Here is a 16730-nt window from a genome sequence, read left to right as displayed (position 1 = left end):
CAATGGCTTGTAAAAAATGAATACTTGATTTCACAATAGTAAAAATCAATTTTAGAGCTAATTCAGTGATAGAAGGACAGTATAAAATACATCATGCTCTGCTGTGCTGTGCTTAGTCACTTAGTTGTGTCTGAGTCTTTGTAACCCCATGGACTGTATCCCACCAGGCTCCTCTGGCCTTGAGGATTCTCCAGGCAAGAATACTAAAGTGGGTTGCCATGCCCTGCTCCAGGGGATCTTTCCAACCCAGGTCTCCCGCATTGCAGGTAGAATCTTTACCGTCTGAGCCACCAGGGAAGCCCAAAATACATCATCCAATGCACTTTAACTGTAATTACATCTTAAATAAAAGAATATAAAAATACTACACAGCTGCAAATCCCAAAGTTCATTTAATAATTACTAACATTTCTCTTAATGTGTCAGAAAAGATGAAAAGAAGCAGCATAGAGATATTTTCAGCTATACAAATTCAGGATTTCCAAAACACACATACACAAAAGTGGAGGATGCCACTGTTATTTATACACATTTTTTTTCTACATAGAAAATATTTATATCTAATTCAATTTTACCTTATTAACCCTGAGCAAAGTAAATGCTCTAATTAGACAACAGCATTCATTTAACATTTAACCTACTCATTTAACATTTCACCTACTCATTTAACATTTCACCTACATGTACTAGACATGTGCCAGATACTGTTCTAAGTACTCTACAGATATTAACTCATTTAATCCAAAAACCATGGAACAGAATATCGTAGAAAAAAATTTTAAACTGAAATTGCTATTTTTTCCTTCACTTCTCCATTCCACCCCATCATACATAGTCAGTGAAAGGACAGAAAAAGTCCAGTGAAAAGTGCTTAACTCAGATTCATAAAATTTGAGTCCATTTCTAGCTCTATTTAGAGTTCTGGGTGACACTGGGTAAGTTAGTAAACCAGAACTTCCCAACCCTAACTGATTAGAATTTGAAGGAGGGTGTTATAGCTATAAACAGAACTATTTATATTTGTTATATATTTAAATTTATATAAATATACATATAAGGTTTTACCCAAGACTTACTTTGTTTAGAATGGGACTCAAGAATCTGAATTTGCTTTAAAGCTAAACATATCTTCCTCAACTTATGATGGGGTTATATCTCAATAAATCCATCATAAATTGAAAATAACATAAGTCAAAAATCTAACCTATTGAACATCATAACTGAGCTTAGTCCACTTTAAATATGCTCAGAACACTTACATTAGCCTACAGTTGGGAAAAATCAGCTAACATGAATACCTATTTTATAATAAATCTATTTTATAAATTTCATGTAATTTATTGACCACTGTAGTTAAGATGAAAAACTGAATGGTTGTCTGGGCACAGGATGGTTGGAGATAAAGCAGTTATTTACCCTTGTGTTCATGCAGCTGACTGGAAGCTGCTTCATGACAGACAGTATTGTACCCATATGGCTAGCCCAGGAAAAGCTCAAACTTCGAAACTTCAAATATGGTTTCCACTGAACATGTATTGCTTCCACACCATCATAAAATCAGGGACTGTCTGTACAGGTGGTTCTGAAGGTTAGCAGTCACACTTGGGGACCGTTGATCTAGTGGTCTTAGCCTTTAATCCCAACAGAACAAGTATGGAAATATGTGGTCCACAAAAGTGGAAATGAAGGGCAGGATTATAAAGTCTAAATGTCAGACCTCCATTCTTCATGCATTCTCACTAGAGTGGCCACAACATTAGGGCAGAAACATTATACAAGTAACTGTCATGGTACCTATGTAAACCTACCCCTTTAGGCCTAATGTCAGCAAAAGTGAAGCAGGAAACAGAGTCTCATAAACTTATGAGTCTCATAAACATAAGCCAAAAAACAAATCAAAATTTTACCTAAATGTGCTAAAAATGGACACACACACCTAAAAGTTTCTAAGGTGATCACGTATTTTTCATATTCAACTAATCATCACAATATACTTTTTATTTTTATCCCTAAAATATTTTTATTACTTACGCCTGACACCGTGAAGATGAATAAAACAAAATGTCTGTCTTCAAGGTGGTAAAGGCATCTCTATAAACATAAGAATAGCAGTTTAAGTTTTAAAAATTTAAGTTTGGCTGGATTTCTGAGATTCTAACAAGCAATCAATCATAAGCCAGAAATGCAAATAACTGCCATATCAAGCTGGTAGCAATCTATGAAGTCCTAGAAAGAAGGCTAGTTTGAGAGTCTCAGGATAAGAGATTGAGTTTGACTTGGCTACATGACAATTTGTAGCGAGTCTTTCAGCTCTTAGGCAAATCTTCAAACCCTTTGAGCCTGTTTTTTTTTAACAATGCATGTCTTACAAAGTTGTTATGAAAACAAAATGAAATACAAATGTTAATATACCACGGGTATTACAGATAATATTTACAACTCTACTAATAATAAAACATGTATTTTGAGTTCTTTTTCCACCAATAGGGATAAACTGCTAGTAACGAACTACTTTCTCACCTTACTCCCAATACATCTAGGTGGCTTTTGTCATTTACTATATCTATATCTATTGTACATTAATATATTTTTTATAAATTGATATATAAGCAGGTATATAAAAAGAAATATGCACATTATATAGCCATGAATATATTTAAATGCATGTTTATATACACATACACCTTTCAAAAGAGAAATACTGAGGGCAGCAATCTAAGAGGCAAAATTTCATCTACTTTGGAAATAGATGCTGGACAAGACCTTCTGATTAAACAATGATGAAAATGACAGATTTATGCACTTACCTTCATACTTCAAACATGTAACTACATGTAAATTACTATTCTATGGGGATGTGAGTAATGCTTTAATAGAAAATTCCAGTTAAATGACTGCAGTAAACTGATCATTAATTCTAAAATGTGATTCTGACAAAAGCATACATACCTTATACTTCTCCCAAAAGCATAATTAGCTACATGCAAATGTAAGAATTATAGTTACTAAAACTTACCTTTTTTCCTCATAAATAAGGTAGGTTTATAAACAATAAAAATTAAATGAACAAGTCAAGAAGAAATCCAAGTATATTTTAAAACAGAATCCTTCATGTTCTTTGAGTTGTTCAGGCAGCAAATTTTGAAATGCTCATGCATTCTACTGGATATTAGTGCTTATTATTAATAACATATACTTACCATTATGACCTTTCATCCAAGTACCTCAAAGAGCTTTTAAAGCAATATATATGTTATTTCTTGTAATAGCTCTGAGAGGCAGACTGGTAGAAAGTTATTATTAACTCTATTTTATAGTCAAAGAAGCTAGGGCACTGAGAGGTTAAATGACTTTGCTGGGGTCATATGGTGAAAAGAACTTTGGACCTCAAGATCATTGTTCTCATTTAGAGTTCAGTATATTATCCATTACATGGTTGTTTACTACACCTAAATGTAATTCTATTCCAGGAAAATTGAGAATAATGTATTTGAATAATCTAAGAACTAAAGGTGAGAGTTTATTTTTTTGTGTATTTAAAAAATGCTGTTATACAGGAATATAGAATAACTAATAATTAGTCTTTGGTTTGTTGCTGTAGCTATTATTTATAGGGCTTTTGCTATTTGTGGCTTTCTGAAGCCTCTGCTCAAAAATGATCCATTCTATTTCTGACTGTTTTGAGCTAAGTTAGCATAGCTGTAAACAACCAAGCAGCAGCTGAGACAGGCTGACTAACTTGAAGTTGTCTTTCATTGTGCTTCCATTGCTCACTCTTCTGAAAGTCATCCTCCTTCTAGTTCTCCATTCAACAGGTATCTGTGCAGTCTACCATCCTCAATCCTCCATCTATGGCCAGTTTAACTAATGCCTTGTCAATTATTAAATTTTTAAATTTTAATTAAAGTAAGATACGGATTTCCCTGGCAGTTCAGTGGTTAAGACTCTGCACTCCTAAAGCAGAGGACATAGGTTTGATCCCTGGTCAGGGCACTATGATCCCCCATGGTGTACCATGGGGCCAAATAAATAAATACTCATCTGCTTTTAATAAAAATCAAAGACTCTTAAAAATACTATGCTATCCTAGTTATAATTGTCATATTCAGCTTTTGCAAACCTAACTTTTATAGGCTTCCCAGATAGCTCAGTGGTAAAGAATCTGCCTGCAATGCAGTGACACAGGAGATGTGGGTTCGATCCCGGGTCAGAAAGATCCCCTGGAGAAGGAAATGTCAACCCACTTCAGTAGTCTTGCCTGGAGACTCCCATGGACAGAGGAGCCTGGTGGACTACAGTCCGTGGGATCACAGAGTCAGACATGACTGAAGCAACTTAGCAACTGGCACAAGCCTAACTTTTATTGTCCTTAGAAGGCCATTAAGCATATATCACCACATGGGGATTTTTTAAATATAATATTTCACCATTTTTCCCAAGAAAAAGTAGGGAGAAAGAAGTGGTTTTAAATCTGTGCTCAATGAAGTGAGACTGCATAGTTGGCTTGAATGTGGTAATACAAGCCTGTGGTGTTTGTTACTTCATACCACATCCTACCCAGAGCTCTAGATATATATAGCAACTGCCATTAGACAGCACCATCCATGCTTAAAATCCACCAGGTCCAAAATGGCACTTATTTTCTGCACCCTACCCCATCCCAATCCTTCCCTATTTGTAAAATACACCTTTATCCTCCCCCCAAAAGCAGGACAAGGCATACTTCTAGTCATTTCTATTCTTTTACCCAGCAAGCACCTGCCCCCCATGAATCAATTATCATAACCAGTTCACTTGGCATCCTGTACTTTAGGAATTCATCTTTGGATGTTCACTGCCACTCACATTATGGTTCTTTTCTCTTGATTTCTGTAATGGTCCCTGGTCTACAAGCTCTCTGCTTGCCCTGCTCCTCCCCTCAGCTAATCTATCCACCAACTTTAATTGTATTATCAATCTGTCCAAGGTCATTCCTCTATGCATTGCCTCAGCACAGCATAAGACGGTTCATGTTTGGCTCCTGTCTACTACTTCAGATTCATCTTTTTCAGCAGCCCAGGCTTGAAATGTAATTACTTCTTAGACTTTTCAATACTATTTGTTCCTTTGCTGCACGTCCTTGTCAGGATCTGGATTTGCCACTCCACCCCTTTTGGTGCTGTAAAATCCCCACATTAAAAGCTTAAAGCAGTTTCAGTAAACTCACCCATTCTTTTCTCTCTATATCTTGATATACTACACTTCCAACCATAATTAGTTTTCATTAGACTGGGCATCCTTTGAATGGACTGTGTCAAGCGCAGAGTTGATACTCAGTTGGAGGGTGGGGAGGCTGGAGGAGAAGGGAGTTAAGTATTAAGAGACAGGACTGTAGCTGCTAACGGATGTTAGTCTAACGATCTTATTTCGAACCTGTGGATGGATTAAATAAACGATTTAGTGGAACTACTTCCAATTTAGGTTCCCAAATTACACGACGAGGCTACAGGTTGATCTCAATGCCACACCAGACATCAGAGCCGCAGTGTCGTAGGAGGCTCAGGAATCCTCAGGAAAGGATCCCTGACTATCCGCCGATGCGAGTTCTCTAGGGATCAGGAGAATAGGAGGTCCAGGGCGGCCACCAGACCTTCCAGGCAGAGCAGGCGACTGACTCATCTCCCGGGATTCGGCCCGCGACGAGCCACGTCGCCGGCTCCATTCGGGAAACCCCGATCACATTAGAGTTGCCTCCACCCTAGGACGCCCCGGGAGAAGGGGCTGCCCTCTAGAAGCAAGATGGCGGCCTCCGCTCTCCCCCTCCTTCCAAAAACCCCCTCCTGGTCCCCAGAAGAGAGACAAGGACGTCGTGGCGTCGAGATCCGGGAAACTCAGCGAGGCCCGCGGCCACTCCCGGGCCCCCGGGAGGTGACTTCACCTCGCCGGCGCAGAGAGCCGGGGGTGGAGCCGCCCTAAAGGCCGTGAAGCCCGCCCTCAACATTCAGAGTGGACACAGGAGAGCCCGCGCCCTCCGGCCATTGTTTTCCAGCCCCGGCCCCCCACCCTCCTCTCAACTCTCAGACAGGAAGTTGCTTCTCAGCCGGCTCCGCCCCACTCCCCAGCGCCCCGGAAGTGATCGGCGGCAGCTGCTGCAGAGCGGCCAGGAGGAGGGTGGATCTCCCGAGAGCGAAGCGCCCGGAGTCCTCCTCCACCTCCTCCTGCCGCCCAGGCTCCACAGCCGCCTGTCGGACTATTCCTTTTGCCGCTCCCGGCGCGGAGCCTCCTAGAGTACAAGAGCGGAGCACTGTCCGGCTGGAGCCAGCTCAGCCGCGGCTTCCGGAGCCCACGGGGCGGCTGACCGGCTTGCGGTGCAGGTGAGCGGTGCCCACCCGGGCCGACCTGGGAGGGGTTGGGGCCGCCCGCCCGGGCGGCGGGGGTGTGTCTGGGCGGCGGCGATCCGAGGCCCAGGCGCAGGGCCCGGACGCCGAGATTGCACCTCCCGCGTTCCGCCCGGGAACCAGCTGCGGGACAAGCCCGAGCTGGAATCCGGGGCGCCGTGTTCGCCGCTGTGCGGACTAGTGCACCTCCCGAGAGCGGGCGGTTGCGGCGGGGTCCCCCGAGCTCGGCACCCCGTTGAGTTGGCCTCGTCGGAAGGTCACCCTGCATCTCTGGCCCGCCGCGCCGAGGTCCCCGCCTGGGCGGTGCCCGCGACCTGGGGGACCCGTCGCCGCAGTCCCCGCGCCTCACTCCGCCCCTCTCCCCTCCCCTTTCTTCCACTCCTTGTCTGTTTGCGGGCAGTTGCTTTTTAAACATCTCTGTTAGGGTTTTGTGCCAGTTAAAGGAACGGGTTTTACAGGTTGAAGTCATTAGATGGTCCGCACTGAACTAAATAGCCGGTCCAGGGCTCTTGCACAGGTTTAGCCAATAGTCAGGAATCAAGCCTCTGAAACGAGGACGCGATAAGGGTGTTTTGAGCAAGGGGTTGTTTCCTCCGTGGTTCGTTCTAAAGGTTTTTCAAAAGTGAAAGATGTGATGTGTGTGCTCCAGGCTGGGATCTGTGTGTAAGTGGGCGGAGGTGAGGGCGCAGAGAGGTGGCAGTGTTGTTTCAAGGTTTAGGGAGAATCAGGGAGTTGACTGGCCTTTTCTTGGGAACCTGAATGTCCAGACTTGTGAGAGCTCATCCAAGTGTCATTGACGTTGTTTGAGAACTCCAGGACCACGCCCTACCTGTCGAGCTAAAAAGCACCTAATTTACGAATTGTGTCGGGAGCGGGGAGGCGGGGGGGAGGATCGTTATAAAATATGTGTCATGAGTTAATTCTTGTCCTGGAAATAAATTCCGACTTTAATCATGCTCCACATATTGAATAACACATTTCATTAGTAAACTCATTTCCACTAAAGGAAAGGTATTCCTCTTAGCTTATGTTTATTAGTGTATTTCAGTGTGTCTTATTAGCTTACGTTTTTGTCTCTATTAATGCAATATTATAAAATGACTTGTGATTCTTAAAACATTATTTTTAGTTTTTGAATCTCTTCAGGGTCAGAGTCATATCTTTCTCATCCCTGTGCTTACATGGCATGTGCCCAGAATATAGAAGTTATTCACACAATTCTTCACCGAGTGAATGAATGTATAGGTGATCTCACAGTTGCCTTCTAGTAGTCATTTATTTTGGGGGGCTAAGGTGTTTTTTGTGTGTTTTTTTTTTTCCAGTTTTGGGGCACATGCAGATTTTGCTTTGTCTTTCCGTTCTTTAGCATGGTCAAAGGACAAATCAAGAAGAATCCTTTGCCATCCTTCCAAAACTATCCTACCATGAAAGATTAAAATTATATTTGGGGTGCTGTGATTGAGCATTATAATAACTTGTATTCAGTGGGAAATGTTTACACTTGAGCTTTTTTTGCCCAGAATTATCAGGATTTCCTGGTGATAGTAAATTGTGTTTGGAGTTTGTAACCATACCCTATCTTAATCAAACAGAGAGAATTGGGAGTTACCACTGTGGGATAGTGTGGTACATTGCAAAATTGCTTATAATGGCTCATTTTTTTCCCCCCATGGGTGCATGAAGTCTGACATAACAAGTTCTCTTGTTATGACCTTGACATGACTTACCAATTAACCACTTTCACACGATTTTTCAGCGATCCAGATGCTGTTCTCCAGTGTGTCTGCTGAGTGTGCAGTCATCTGTATCAGTTATTTTGAAGTAATTCTTCATACAACACTTTCTTTGCGGGGCTTTCAGGGAAAAGGGGCTAATTATAGGAAAGAATATTGTCTACCATTTGTGCAGGGAGATAATTTTTGCCTGTGGATGGTTGGATTATTTTCACTGTAGTGAGGTTCAGATAAAAAAGCGCTGATACCTTCTTTTCTCTCCATGTCTGGTCCTGCACTGGTTTTCCAAGCTTAGCTTCTGCAGAACAGAAATAAATATATCAGTATCACTTCTTGTATCTGTGTGTACCAGTGTAATATGCACATGTACATGGATTGCAAAGACAGTTACTTTTAAAATATTGGATTAAGAGGCTGTGAGTATTCATGGGGAAAAGATTGTGATTTTGAAGAAGTAGGGAGACGGTTCATGGTTTTCATTGTTTTATGAAATTTTTCATTTTAGACACTAAGGAGACCGAAGCCTGCAGTTTCTTATCTCAGTGACATAACCACTATACAGAGGTCAGATTTCCCTTATTTTAACAACCCTAGCAGTCCTCCTACATTGATTGCCTGCCAAGCACTGCGATAAGAACTTTACTTGTATTATTTTTAATCTCCACACTACAGGAGATAACTTTTCCATAGTTTACTAAGGCTAAGTGAAGTTAATTGCTGGAAGCTGGGCCACTAGTGAATAACATCATCTGGATTTTGAAGTAATGATTGCTGAGAGCATTGGCTATTGCAATTAATCCTAAAAGACTGAGAAAAAAAAATTAAATTTTTGATTTAGCTGAGCTTTAAGAAAGCAAAGATACTGATCTCTTCAGTATTCTTGCCCATCAGATGGGGCCTGGGGTAACCACTGACCCTGGCCAGGTGGCTTCAGACAGCAGCCAGTCTTCTGTTTATGACCTTTCATATGTCATCCCCTTCTGCATGTGCCATGATGAAAAAATGGTTGGACGTTGTTCATGTAAGTGTCCTGGGAGAGTAAACTATTAGGAACTCAACTTTGGTGTTTGATGTTTACTTTTTACCTTTCAAGTAGCTGAATAGTCCCTATTTGAGAAGACTATTGGAGGCTTGTTTGTGGTGACCTTTCCTGAAGTCTTGTTTTTTAGCTCTTTCTTGGACCGAAGGAGATATGGGAACTTATCCTCCAGCCCCCATTAGTGACAATTATTCGTTTTGTTTTCTTTAGCTCTAAAACATCTTTCTTACTACTTTATTGCACTCATAAGGATTTGGTTACAGTATAGAAAAAACAAAATTAAAGCTCTGAGTTCTTAAAGATGTTTGAATAAATTATAGAAAAGAATTTGCATCTTTGACTTATTACATCTGCAGGTGAAAACTTAATTTCTCAACATCAGAGGGTATTCTCTCTGACCCAAAAAGCAGGCTTCTATAAAATACATGAGTATTCTTAAATACACCACAGCTAGGGTCCTGTATCAGATTGAGTAGACGGACATAATGCTTGACACATAATCTCTTTGAAGTCTGGGATCCAGTTTCATTGCAGAATTCACTTATTGAAACTAAATATCAGGATTTGTCAGTGTCATCTTGGAGAATAAAACACAGCAAGATTATGAAATGACTTCTACCCCCAAATACACTGTGAAGGTGGGGCAAAGATCCCCAGTTTCTAAATAGATCATGATTGTAGTCTTAAAACCACAGGCTCTCTGCTTTCTTGTGCAGTTGAGAAGCTAGCATAGTAATCCATTGAAAATGAGGCTGCCCCACTACTGAGTGGTTGCAGATGCTTTAGTTCTGCTGCCCCATCTGGATCTATTCTGGATTCTTGTAGCAGCCTTTCAGCCTCTGATTGGGGTCTCCCCGCCCAGTCTTTTCTCCACAGTTTGGGGGTTAGAGCATTCTTGATATTCCCATGCTTAAAACCCTTTCACACCTCCTTCTTGCTAATTAAAAAATCCAAATTCCTTTTATCCTTAATTTCATATATAAGTTTAACTTATACCTCTCCAAAAATTGTATCTTGATTCGATTTTTTTTCTCTCAACTCCATCCCTCAAAACAACAACACACAAAAAAACAACTTTCAAGACTGGGCTAGTTACTCCCCTTGTGATCTGCCATAAAATATACCTTATACTACTATGGACAGTACCTTCATTGGCCTAGTATAAATTTTGTTGACCACAGTCTATGGTAACTTCATAACTACAGGTACCCATGCATTCTTAAAAGCCTACACAGGACTTCGTCAGAAGTTCCCAAACTCTCAGTTCTTAATGACATTTTTATTCCTGGTGGCTCAGGTGGTAAAGAATCTACCTGCAATGCAGGAGACCAGGGCTTGATCCTGGGGTTGGGAAGATCCCCCAGAGAAGGGAATGGCAACCCACTCCAGTATTCTTGCCTGGAGAATTCCGAGGACAGAGGAGCCTGAGGGGCTACAGTCCATTGGGTTACAAAGATGTGGACAGGACTGAGTGACTAACACACTACACTACAAGTAATATTTGAAGTGAAGTCAAGTCGCTCAGTCGTGTCCAGCTCTGCGACCCTGTGGACTGTGGCCTGCCAGGCTCCTCCGTCCATGGGATTCTCTAGGCAAGAATACTGGAGTGGGGTGCCATTTCCTTCTCCAGGGGATCTTCCCAACCCAGGGATCGAACCCAAGTCTCCTGCATTGGAGGCAGATGCTTTAACCTCTGAGCCACCAGGGAAGCCCCAAGTAATATCTAGTATCTTTCAATTACAGATGATGTTATAATGCTAATCTTTGTTTCTTTGTATTGTTGAAAGCATGTCTTCAGGGTAAATACATATGTAAGATTTGTTAGATTTGCCAAATTTTTCTTCTGTAGGATTGTAGTATTTTGAATTCCTACCTGTGGTATATGAGTACTGCAGCTTCTGCTAATCTGAAAGATGAGAAATGGTATCTCAGTGTAGTTTTAATTTGTATTTCTCGTATTACAAGTGAATTGAACATTTTTTCATATGTTTAAGGGCCATTTTTTTGTATGTTTAAAATTGTACACGTTATTTGCTCACTTTCTAAATAAATTTTGGTCTTTTCTCCTCAGAGTTTAAAACTTCTTTATATTTAAGAATATTAGTCATTTAGCTTTGCCACATATTGCAAATACTTTACCCAGTTATCTTTTGGTATTGCTAGTGGTACGTGTGTTTGTTTGTTTTTTTTCTTTTGACTTGCAAAAATTTGTTTCTGTGTAATAAAATATATTAAATTTATTGCATCTGGATTTTTAGTCATAGAGAGCCTTTTGCTACCCACAGGTTAGAGAGGAATTTAGCCATGCTTTTTTCAGTACTAATACAGTTTTATTTATAATATAGAGAACATTCAGTTCTGTGATCCATTTGGAGTATATTTCTGTTTTGATGTAAGGAATGGATCTAATTTTATCTTTTCCACATGACTTTCTAGTTGTTCTAATACTACTTTTAAGAAAAAACATTGCCCCCTTTATCATGTTCTAGATTTCCATATGTAATTGGGTGTGTTTCATTCTTTTGTATGTCTGACTATTCCTGTACCAGTAAGTACTACACTGTTTTAATCATAAAGGCTTTGTATATGATTCAGTATCTGGTAGGGCTAGTTCCCCATTATTGCTCCTCCTTCAGTGTTCTTTACTAGTCTTGCATGTCATATTTTTTTTATTTGAACTCTAGAGCATCAGTTTGTCTAAGTCCATTGAAAAGCTCACTATTTTTATTGAGATTTCATTAAACTTACTATTTAACTTAGAACTGATCTGTTGATGATGTTGGAACACCTTAATCTTAAATAAGTGAAATCTTTTCACTTTCTTAAATCCACTATTTTGTCTCTGCAGAATGATTTATATTTACTTTGCATAAGTTTTGAACATTTCATGTTTATTCCTACGTATTTTGTATTTTGTCTTTTGTTACTATTATAAACAGAATTTTCTTATCCATTGTATTTTATCATTGCTTCTCTTTGGCCCAGATATACAGTTACTTGTTGTTCAGTAACTCAGTTGTGTCCAACTCTTTGCGATATATAGTTATACCACCTGTAAATAAAGGTTTTATCCTTTTCTTTTCCAGTGTTTATATTTCTGTTTGTCATATCTAATTGCATTGATTACTATCTCCAGAACAATGTTAAATAGTGGTGTTAAGAGTGTCTTTGATAGAGATGCTGATTGTTTATTGTATTATCTTTCTGTGCATGTACAAAGATAAACATTACACTAGATATTAATTTAACTATGGAAATTCCTTGCTATGACTACAGTCCTTCACTATTTCTGCGATACTAATGTCGATAGATATAAGAGGCAGGAATCTTGACTTACCTAGTGGGCAGCAGCAAAGTGTAATGATAGTCGAGGTGAGGTACTGATCCTTGGTTTCCCAGTTCATACAACCATTCCTGAGTTCTGTTCCTGCCCCTCCATATAATTCTTCTGAACCTCATTGTAATCTTCACTCAGCGAGTCATGGGTGCCACAGGTTAAAAGCAGCCATAGGTCTATGAAAATCTAAGAATTTCCTTCTAGGCTTTCATGGTCTTTAAGTGGTTTCTGTGCCTAGCAGATGAATTAGGCTCACCTTGCATTGATGTGATTATGGCTTAAGTCCTTAGTCAATAAGGCAAGTCAGACTTGTAATTAGATGAGTTTATCCATGGGGTGGCCCATGGTACACAGACATGGGGTAATTGTAGGCAAGTTTGTAGGGCCTGGGCCCATTTGGCCTCCAGAATTCATTTGTAAATGATCTAGGCCTCTGGCTGGAGGTGTATGTTGGTGTGAAATCAGATGCTGGCATCCTGGGCACATTCCATTCACATGGCAATTATGGACACACACCAATCCTCAGTCTCCCATGTTCTGGAGAACATGTTCATTTCACTGCTATCTACTTCACCCAGAAAGTTCAAGTAGCATATTTTCTGTAGATTCTTATAATCTCAAGATTGTCTAGGTCCATTTTGTGAACTTGCAGTCCACATCTCATTTTCTGTTTCAGTCATTCCATTTCCTTTCCCAGGAGTGCAGGGTGATGGGATATTTATTAATTTCTTGTCCCTTGTGCTTCCCTAGAAGTCCCCTCAAATCCCAGTCTGTGGCCTGTAAGTCCATCTTCATTGTCCCAGAAACGCTGGTAGGTCTTTAGGTTGAGGAGCTCTCGCCCCCCAGCTGAATACTCTTGGTCTGTGGCCAGTCGTCTGTCTCCACTTTTTCCTGGGATCTATGTTGCCTTTTTCTCTGTGGGTCTTGTTGCCTCCTAGTCCACAGTTCTACCTTGGGCAGGTGGTGGTTGGGGGCTCTCCTGCCCCGAAGATCCTCAGGTCTCATCCTCTGCTACATGCTGCTACCCTGATATCTGGGCTTATAGTTGGCTGATCTTTTCTGTTCTCTGTTTTTGCCTTATTTCCCCTGCCCCCATCTTTTTAGTCTGAGGACATTTTGTCTTCCTTCATCTTTCTGCCTAAAACACTTCCCTGTGACAGAAACAGCCTGTCCTCTGAGATCCTAAGTTTCTGGGACACCAGCCCTAGTCTCTTAGTGCTTGGACTAGTGGTAACTTTACTACTACCCTGTCAGTCTCTAAGCTCTCCCTATTTCATGTGTCTACACTGCAACTAAAATAATTCTCTATGTCTCTTACTTCATTTATTCTTATTTACTGAGCTTTCTTGATCCCTCAGAATAAAATAAAACTTGACCATTTGCTCTATCTTTTCTTGTCCTTTGCTTTGGCCCAGATCATTAAACCCACCCTTGTTTTTATGTTTTGTTAAAATTTAAATATATACATATATTTGGTTACGACTGTTTGAACTTTTTGCACATTCATTAGTCATTGTTTTGTTTTTTTTTTTTTAATCCTGTCAACTGTCTTTTTATGTCCTTTGCTTATTGGGGTGGGGATGGGGAGGCTGTTTTGTTTTTTTTTTTAATTATGAATTTGTCAATTTTATGTGGTATAATTCACATACCAATAAATTTACTTTTAAAGTGTTTAATTCAGTGCTTTTTGTTTGAACTTCCCAGGTGAACAGTCCTTTTGATTCATAACAGGATTCCTGTCTTACATTACTGTGTCTGAATTTAAGCCATTAAAACTCTAAATTGTTTAAAAGTACACTGTTAACAGATTGTGGTATAGTAAGTAGAAAGACAAAATACCCAAATTAGAGTGGTGAAAGGGAACTATTCATATTGAACACTGACAGTGCTTTGTAGAATTGTTTGTACAGTGTTGACTACAAAATTGAGGAACTCCAGTTGTAGACAGGAGTGATCAAATACGATGCTAGATTTAATTCTGTGTTTCTGTTCTAGGAAGGTACAAAGTGTAAGTGACTAAATTTTTTTTAATTGACACTTAGCACTTTTGTGTATGTGATTTCATTTGATCTTTGTATCAGCCAAAGAGATGACAGTATACCTCATCTCTGCCTCTTTCTGAAATGCACAGTGAACTATATCGGTGAGTCCTATTACATTTGCATTTTAAAATGCGAGTGCCCCATGAAAAGATGTTCAGTGTCACCAGTTACTAGGGACATGCAGATCAAAACGCAGTGAGATATCACCTCACACCTGCTGCTAAGTCGCTTCAGTCGTGTCCAACTCTGTGCAACCCCAGAGACGGCAGCCCACCAGGCTCCGCCATCCCTGGGATTGTCCAAGCAAGAACACTGGAGTGGGTTGCCATTGCCTTCTCCAATGCGTGAAAGTTAAGTCACTCAGTCGTGTCCGACTCTTCGCGACCCCATGGACTGCAGCCTACCAGGCTCCTCCGTCCATGGGATTCTCCAGGCAGGAGTACTGGAGTGGGGTGCCATTGCCTTCTCCATCACACCTGCTAGAATGACTTTTATCAAAAAGGCAAGAAACCACAAGTGTTGGCAAGGATGCGGGGAAAAAAGGGGATCCTTACACATTGTTGGTTGTTGTTTAGTCACTAAGTCGAGTCTGACTCTTTGCAACCTGTGGACTGCAGCACTCCAGGCTTCTCTGTCCTTCAGCATCTCCCAGAGTTTGCCAAACTTCATGTTCATCAAGTCAGTAAGGCCATCCAACCATCTCATCCTCTTTCATCCCCTTCTTGCTTTCAATCTTCACCAGCATCAAGGTCTTTTCCAATGAGTTGACCCTTTGTATGAGGTGGCCAAAGTATTGGAGCTGTAGTATCAGTCTTTCCAATGAGTATTCAAGGTTGATTTCCTTTAGGATTGACTGGTTTGACCTCCTTGCTGTCCAAGGGACCCTCAAGAGTCTTTTCCAGCACCACAGCTCGAAAGCATCAGTTCTTTGGCTCTCAGCCTTCTTTATGATCCAACTCTTACATCCATACTTGACTACTGGAAAAACCATAGCTTTGACTATATGGACCTTTGTTAGCAAAGGTTTGTTGGCAACAGATTTCTCTGTTTTTTAATATGCTCTCTAGGTTTGTCATAGCTTTTCTTCCAAAGAACAAGTGTCTTTTGGTGCTGCTACTGCTGCTGCTAAGTCGCTTCAGTCAGGTCCAACTCTGTGCGACCCTATAGACGGCAGCCCACTAGGCTCCTCTGTCCCTGGGATTCTCCAGGCAAGAATACGGGAGTGGGTTGCCATTTCCTTCTCCAGTGCATGAAAGTGAGAAGTCAAAGTGAAGTCGCTCAGTCGTATCCGACTCTTAGCAACCTCATGGACCGCAGCCTACCAGGCTCCTCCGTCCATGGGATTTTCCAGGTAAGAGTACTGGAGATTCCTTAAAAAACTGGAAATAGAATTACCTTATGATCCAGCAATCCCACTGCTGGGCATACACACTGAGGAAACCAGAAGGGAAAGAGACACGTGTACCCCAATGTTCATCGCAGCACTGTTTATAATAGCCAGGACATGGAAGCAACCTAGATGCCCATCAGCAGATGAATGGATAAGAAAGCTGTGGTACATATACACAATGGAGTATTACTCAGCCATTAAAAAGAATACATTTGAATCAGTTCTAATGAGATGGATGAAACTAGAACCTATTATACAGAGTGAAGTAAGCCAGAAAGAAAAACACCAATACAGTATACTAACACATATATATGGAATTTAGAAAGATGGTAACAATAACCCTGTGTACGAGACAGCAAAAGAGACACTGATGTATAGATCAGTCTTATGGACTCTGTGGGAGAGAGAGAGGGTGGGGAGATTTGGGAGAATGGCATTGAAACATGTAAAATATCATGTATGAAACGAGTCGCCAGTCCAGGTTCAATACACGATACTGGATGCTTGGGGCTGGTGCACTGGGACGACCCAGAGGGAGGGTATGGGGAGGGAGGAGGGAGGAGGGTTCAGGATGGGGAACACAGGTATACCTGTGGCGGATTCATTTCGATATTTGGCAAAACTAATACAATATTGTAAAGTTTAAAAATAAAATAAAATTTTCAAAAAAAAAAAAAGAGCACTGGAGTGGGGTGCCATTGCCTTCTCCAGTCTTTTGGTGCAGCCACTATCAAAAATAGTATGGACAGTCCTCAAAAAGTCTAGAAGAGAGCTACCATATAATCTAGGTGTTCCACTTCTGGGTATTTATC

General features: G+C 40.8%; 1 protein-coding gene across 2 annotated transcripts in view; it reads left to right on the top strand.

Moving 5' to 3' along the window:
- The first annotated feature begins 6213 nt into the window (after window positions 1-6213).
- The window catches only part of RALA (RAS like proto-oncogene A), a 61708-nt gene continuing 51191 nt past the window's right edge, over window positions 6214-16730 (top strand). The window contains exon 1 of one of the 2 annotated variants that reach the window (XM_055590759.1): window positions 6214-6353. The gene's annotated coding sequence lies outside the window, so the exon portion shown is untranslated. The remainder of the gene's footprint in view (window positions 6354-16730) is intronic. The other variant, XM_055590760.1, reaches the window with a different exon arrangement.

The sequence above is a fragment of the Bubalus kerabau genome, chromosome 8 (assembly GCF_029407905.1).
Source record: "Bubalus kerabau isolate K-KA32 ecotype Philippines breed swamp buffalo chromosome 8, PCC_UOA_SB_1v2, whole genome shotgun sequence".
NCBI classification, from domain to species: Eukaryota; Metazoa; Chordata; class Mammalia; order Artiodactyla; family Bovidae; genus Bubalus; species Bubalus kerabau.
The sequence above is the reverse complement of the archived record's forward strand: the minus strand, read 5'-3'. Positions and strand labels throughout refer to the sequence as shown.